At 41.1% G+C, this 6,786-nt stretch overlaps 1 non-coding gene across 1 annotated transcript; it reads right to left on the bottom strand.

Annotated features, from left to right (window-relative positions):
• Positions 1-217: 217 nt before the first annotated feature.
• On the bottom strand, positions 218-325 carry LOC148547807 (small nucleolar RNA R71). Its single transcript, XR_015898896.1, has one exon. It is a non-coding gene; the product is annotated as a small nucleolar RNA R71 (small nucleolar RNA).
• Between the last annotated feature and the right edge of the window lie 6,461 nt (positions 326-6,786).

The following is a 6,786-nucleotide window of genomic DNA, read 5'->3' as shown; positions in this document are numbered from 1 at the left end:
AGATCCTTTTCAGTTCTTAACTGAATTCTTGCAGATCTGTGATACTGTTAAGACTAATGGAGTAGATCCTGAAGTCTACAGGCTCATGCTTTTCCCTTTTACTGTAAGAGACAGAGCTAGAGTGTGGTTGGATTCTCAACCCAAGGATAGCCTGAACTCTTGGGATAAGCTGGTCAAGGCTTTCTTAGCCAAGTTTTTTCCTCCTCAAAAGCTGAGCAAGCTTAGAGTGGATGTTCAAACCTTCAGACAGAAAGAAGGTGAATCCCTCTATGAAGCTTGGGAGAGATACAAAGGACTGACTAAAAAGTGTCCTTCTGACATGCTTTCAGAATGGACCATCCTGGATATATTCTATGATGGTTTATCTGAGTTATCAAAGATGTCATTGGATACTTCTGCAGGTGGATCCATTCACCTAAAGAAAACGCCTGCAGAAGCTCAAGAACTCATTGACATGGTTGCAAATAACCAGTTCATGTACACTTCTGAAAAGAATCCTGTGAATAATGGGACACCTATGAAGAAGGGAGTTCTTGAGATTGATACTCTGAATGCCATATTGGCTCAGAACAAAATATTGACTCAGCAAGTCAATATGATTTCTCAGAGTCTGAATGAAATGCAAGCTACATCCAACAGTACTCAAGAGGCATCTTCTGAAGAAGAAGCTTATGATCCTGAGAACCCTGCAATAGCAGAGGTAAATTATATGGGTGAACCTTATGGAAACACCTATAATCCATTATGGAGAAATCATCCAAATTTCTCATGGAAGGATCAAAAGCCTCAACAAGGCTTTAATAATGGTGGAAGAAACAGGTTTAGCAATAGCAAGCCTTTTCCATCATCCACTCAGCAACAGACAGAGAATTCTGAACAAAATACCTCTAATTTGGCAAACTTAGTCTCTGATCTGTCCAAGGCCACTGTAAGTTTCATGAATGAAACAAGGTCTTCCATTAGAAATTTGGAAGCACAAGTGGGCCAGCTGAGTAAGAGGATCACTGAAATCCCTCCTAGTACTCTCCCAAGCAATACAGAAGAGAACCCAAAAGGAGAGTGCAAGGCCATTGACATAAGCACCATGGCCGAACCTGCAAGGGAAGGAGAGGACGTGAATCCCAAGAAGGAGGACCTTCTGGGACGTCCAGTGATCAATAAGGAGCTTCCCTTTGAGGAACCAAAAGACTCTGAGGCTCATCTAGAGACCATAGAGATTCCATTGAACCTCCTTATGCCCTTCATGAGCTCTGATGAGTATTCCTCTTCTGAAGAGAATGAGGATATTACTGAAGAGCAAACTGCCAAGTTTCTTGGTGCAATCATGAAGCTGAATGCCAAATTATTTGGTATTAAAACTTGGGAGGATGAACCTCCCTTGTTCATCAATGAACTAAGTGATTTGGATCAACTGACATTGCCTCAGAAGAGACAGGATCCTGGAAAGTTCATAATACCTTGTACCATAGGCACCATGATCTTTAAGGCTCTGTGTGACCTTGGTTCAGGGATAAACCTCATGCCCCTCTCTGTAATAGAGAAACTGGGAATCTATGGGGTGCAAGCTACTAAAATCTCATTAGAGATGGCAGATAATTCAAGAAAACAGGCTTATGGACAAGTAGAGGACATGTTAGTAAAGGTTGAAGGCCTTTACATCCCTGCTGATTTCATAGTCCTGGATACTGGGAAGGAAGAGGATGAATCCATCATCCTAGGAAGACCTTTCCTGGCCACAGCAAAAACTGTGATTGATGTGGACAGAGGAGAATTGATCCTTCAATTAAATGAGGACAACCTTGTGTTTACAACTCAAGGATCTCTCTCTGCATCCATGGAGAGGAAGCATAAAAAGCTTCTCTCAAAACAGAGTCAACCAAAGCCCCCACAGTTAAACTCTAAGTTTGGTGTTGGGAGGCCACAACCAAACTCTAAGTTTGGTGTTGAACTCCCGTATCCAAACTCTAAGTTTGGTGTTGGAGAGTCTTAACAATGCTCTGAACATCTGTGAGGCTCCATGAGAGCCCACTGTCAAGCTATTGACATTAAAGAAGCGCTTGTTGGGAGGCAACCCAATTTCTATTTATCTAACTATATTTTTCTTAGTTATATGTCTTTATAGGTTCATGATCATGTGGAGCCACAAAATAAAGAGAAAAATTAAAAACGGAATCAAAAACAGCAGAAGAAAAATCACACCCTGGAGGAGCATCTGCCTGGCGTTCAACGCCAGAATAGAGCATGGTTCTGGCGCTGAACGCCCAGAACAAGCATGGTTCTGGCGTTCAACGCCAGAAATGGCAACAAATGGGCGTTGAACGCCCAAAATGGGCACCAACCTGGCGCTGAACGCCCATAGTTGTGTGCAAGGGCATTTTACATGCCTAAATTGGTGCAGGGATGTAAATGCCTTGACACCTCAGGATCTATGGACCCCACAGGATCATCTCAGGATCTGTAGACCCTAAAAGATCCCCACCTACCTCATCATCTCTCTTTCCATTCATGATCATCCCTTCTGTTTTCCATTTACCACTCACATCCATACACCCACTACCTTCAAAATTCAACATCTCTCTCCCACCCAATCCTCCATATCTTCTTCTTCTTCTTCTATTCTTTCTTCTTTTGCTCGAGGGCGAGCAACATTCTAAGTTTGGTGTGGTAAAAGCATAGCTTTTTTTGTTTTTTCCAAAACCATTGATGGCACCTAAGGCCAGAGAAACCTCTAGAAAGAGGAAAGGGAAGACAAAAGCTTCCATCAAGGGTCTATAGCTCAGTGGTAGAACATTTGACTGCAAATCAAGAGATCCCTGAGATACCTCAGGGGATATATTTTCTTCCACACAATTATTGGAAGCAACTAAGGGTGGAACATCAAGAGCACTCCATCATCCTTCATGAAATAAGAGAAGATCAGAAAGCAATGAGGGAGGAGCAACAAAGACAAGGAAGAGACATAGAAGAGCTCAAGGACATCATTTGTTCCTCAAGAAGGAAACGCCACCATCACTAAGGTGGATTCATTCCTTGTTCTTATTTCTTCTGTTTTTCATTTTCTATGTTATGTGCTTATCTATGTTTGTGTCTTCATTACATGATCATTAGTAGTTAGTAACTTTGTCTTAAAGTTATGAATGTCCTATGAATCCATCACCTCTCTTAAATGAAAAATGTTTTAATTCAAAAGAACAAGAAGTACATGAGTTTCGAATTTATCCTTGAACTTAGTTTAATTATATTGATGTGGTGACAATGCTTCTTGTTTTCTGAATGTATGCTTGAACAGTGCATATGTCTTTTGAAGTTGTTATTTAAGAATGTTAAATATGTTGGCTCTTGAAAGAATGATGACAAGGAGACATGTTATTTGATAATCTGAAAAATCATAAAAATGATTCTTGAAGCAAGAAAAAGCAGCAAAGAACAAAGCTTGCAGAAAAAAAAAATAGGCAAAAAAAAAATAGAAAGAAAAAGAAAAAGCAAGCAGAAAAAGCCAAAAGCTCTTAAAACCAAGAGGCAAGAGCAAAAAGCCAATAACCCTTAAAACCAAAAGGCAAGGGCAAATAAAAAAGATCCCAAGGCTTTGAGCATCAGTGGATAGGAGGGCCTAAAGGAATAAAATCCTGGTCTAAGCGGCTAAACCAAGCTGTCCCTAACCATGTGCTTGTGGCGTGTAGGTGTCAAGTGAAAACTTGAGACTGAGCGGTTAAAGTCAAGGTCCAAACCAAAAAAAAAAAAAGAGTGTGCTTAAGAACCCTGGACACCTCTAATTGGGGACTTTAGCAAAGCTGAGTCACAATCTGAAAAGGTTCACCCAATTATGTGTCTGTGGCATTTATGTATCCGGTGGTAATACTAGAAAACAAAGTGCTTAGGTCCACGACCAAGACTCATAAAGAAGCTGTGTTCAAGAATCATCATACTGAACTAGGAGAGTCAATAACACTATCAGAACTCTGAGTTCCTATAGATGCCAATCATTCTGAACCTCCATGGATAAAGTGAGATGCCAAAACTATTCAAGAGGCAAAAAGCTATAAGTCCCGCTCATATGATTGAAGCTATGTTTCATTGATAGTTTGGAATTTATAGTGCATTCTCTTCTTTTTATCCTACTTGATTTTCAGTTGCTTGGGGACAAGCAACAATTTAAGTTTGGTGTTGTGATGAGCAGATAATTTATACGCTTTTTGACATTGTTTTTAGTATGTTTTTAGTAGGATCTAGTTACTTTTAGGGATGTTTTCATTAGTTTTTATGTTAAATTCACATTTCTGGACTTTACTATGAGTTTGTGTATTTTTCTGTGATTTCAGGTATTCTCTGGCTGAAATTGAGGGACTTGAGCAAAAATCAGATTCAGAGGTTGAAGAAGGACTGCTGATGCTGTTGGATTCTGACCTCCCTGCACTCAAAGTGGATTTTCTGGAGCTACAGAACTCGAAATGGCGCGCTTCCAATTGCGTTAGAAAGTAGACATCCAGGGCTTTCCAGAAATATATAATAGTCCATACTTTGGCCAAGAATAGACAACGTAAACTGGCGTTCAACGCCAGCTTTCTGCCCAAATCTGGCGTCCAGCGCCAGAAAAGGAGCCAAAACCAGAGTTGAACGCCCAAACTGGCACAAAAACTGGCGTTCAACTCCAAGAAGGACCTCTACACGTGCAACACTCAAGCTCAGCCCAAGCACACACCAAGTGGGCCCCAGAAGTGGATTTATGCATCAATTACTTACTCATCTAAACCCTAGTAGCTAGTTTATTATAAATAGGACCTTTCACTATTGTATTAGACGTCTTTTTTTGACCATCTTTGGACGCCTGGTTCTTAGATCAGAGGGGCTGGCCATTCGGCCATGCCTGGACCTTTCACTTATGTATTTTCAACGGTAGAGTTTCTACACTCCATAGATTAAGGTGTGGAGCTCTGCTGTTCCTCAAAGATTAATGCAAAGTACTACTGTTTTCTATTCAATTCATCTTATTTCTCTTCTAAGATATTCATTCACTCTTCAACCTGAATGTGATGAACATGACAATCATCATCATTCCCCATGAACGCGTGCCTGACAACCACTTCCGTTCTACCTTCGACTGAATGAGTATCTCTTAGATCTCCTAATCAGAATCTTCGTGGTGTAAGCTAGAATGATGGCGGCATTCAAGAAAATTCGGAAGGTCTAAACCTTATCTGTGGTATTCCGAGTAGGATTCAATGATTGAATGACTGTGACAAGCTCCAAACTCGCGATTGCTGGGCGTAGTGACAGACGCAAAAGGATAGTAAATCCTATTCTAGCATGATCGAGAACCGACAGATGAATAGCCGTGCCGTGACAGGGTGCGTTGACCATTTTCACTGAGAGGATAAGATGAAGCCATTGACAAGGGTGATGCCTCCAGACGATTAGCCGTGCCGTGACAGGGAATTTGGATCATTTTCCCGAGAGAAGACCGAAAGTAGCCATTGACAATGGTGATGTATCACATAAAGCCATCCATGGAAAGGAGTAAGACTGATTGGATGAAGATAGCAGGAAAGCAGAGGTTCAGAGGAACGAAAGCATCTCTATTCGCTTATCTGAAATTCTCACCGATAAATTACATAAGTATTTCTATCCCTATTTTATTATTTAATTTCGAAAACTCCATTACTATTTTATATCCGCTTGACTGAGATTTACAAGGTGACCATAGCTTGCTTCATACGAACAATCTCCGTGGGATTCGACCCTTACTCACGTAAGGTATTACTTGGACGACCCAGTGCACTTGCTGGTTAGTTATGCGAAGTTGTGAAGATATGTTTAGACCATGGTTCTGTGCATCCGTTTGTGGTGCCAATGCCAGGGAATCAATTTCGAACAACAATTCACAACCCGAGTAGCAATTTCGCATACCAATCATCACTGCTCTTTTAACTGTGACTTCAAAACGGTTGCTGGTAGGCAACAGAGAATGCCCAATGAAGTCCAGCTATCCTCTGGCGACTGGTTTGAGATCTTGTCTCTTGAGTTGATTTGGGACACCCTTTGTGTTGGTGGTCCACCTGGCTCCAGGGATACATATGTCCTCTAGAATCTTATCCAGGCCCTTGTCTGTTCTCATCATTCTCCTGTTGAAGGAGTCTGGATCATCTTTCAGCTGAGGTAGCTTTAAGATCTCTCTGATTTTGTCAGGGGTGGTATGAACAATCTTTCCTCTGACCATGGTCCGATATTCATAGAAAGCAGTTCCAGATAGTTTTTGCTTGTCAGTCTACCATATATTAGCATAAAACTCCTGGATCATATTCCTTCCCACTTTCGTTTCAGGATTAGCTAGGACTTCCCAGTTCCTGATTCGAATTTGCTCCTGGATCTCCGGATATTCATCTTCCTTCAGATCGAATCTAACTTCCGAGATCACTGATCTCAGACCCATTATTTTATTATAATGGTCTGAATGTTCTTTAGATAAGAACTTCCCTTGATTCCAAAGTGGTTTTGGAACGCTCTCTTTCTTGCCTCTTGGGGTGGGTTGTTTTCCTTTGGGAGCCATGATCTTAGTGATCGCGGATAAACACACCAAACTTAGAGATTTGCTTGTCCTCAAGCAAAAGAAAAGAAAGGAGAGGGAGAGAAGGAGAGCTAGGTGCAATTGTTGATGGGCGGGGAGGGAGGCCGAACTCAAATTTATAGGGAGGTAGGGTGGGTTTTTCGAAAAAGAAGAGATAAAGATATGATAAAAAGATTTATTTGGAAAAGATAAGATAGAAGATATGATAAGAGAAGATATAGTTT

This window comes from Arachis ipaensis, chromosome B8, assembly GCF_059453495.1.
Source record: "Arachis ipaensis isolate K30076 ecotype BB chromosome B8, ASM5945349v1, whole genome shotgun sequence".
Classification (NCBI taxonomy): Eukaryota; Viridiplantae; Streptophyta; class Magnoliopsida; order Fabales; family Fabaceae; genus Arachis; species Arachis ipaensis.
The sequence above is the reverse complement of the archived record's forward strand: the minus strand, read 5'-3'. Positions and strand labels throughout refer to the sequence as shown.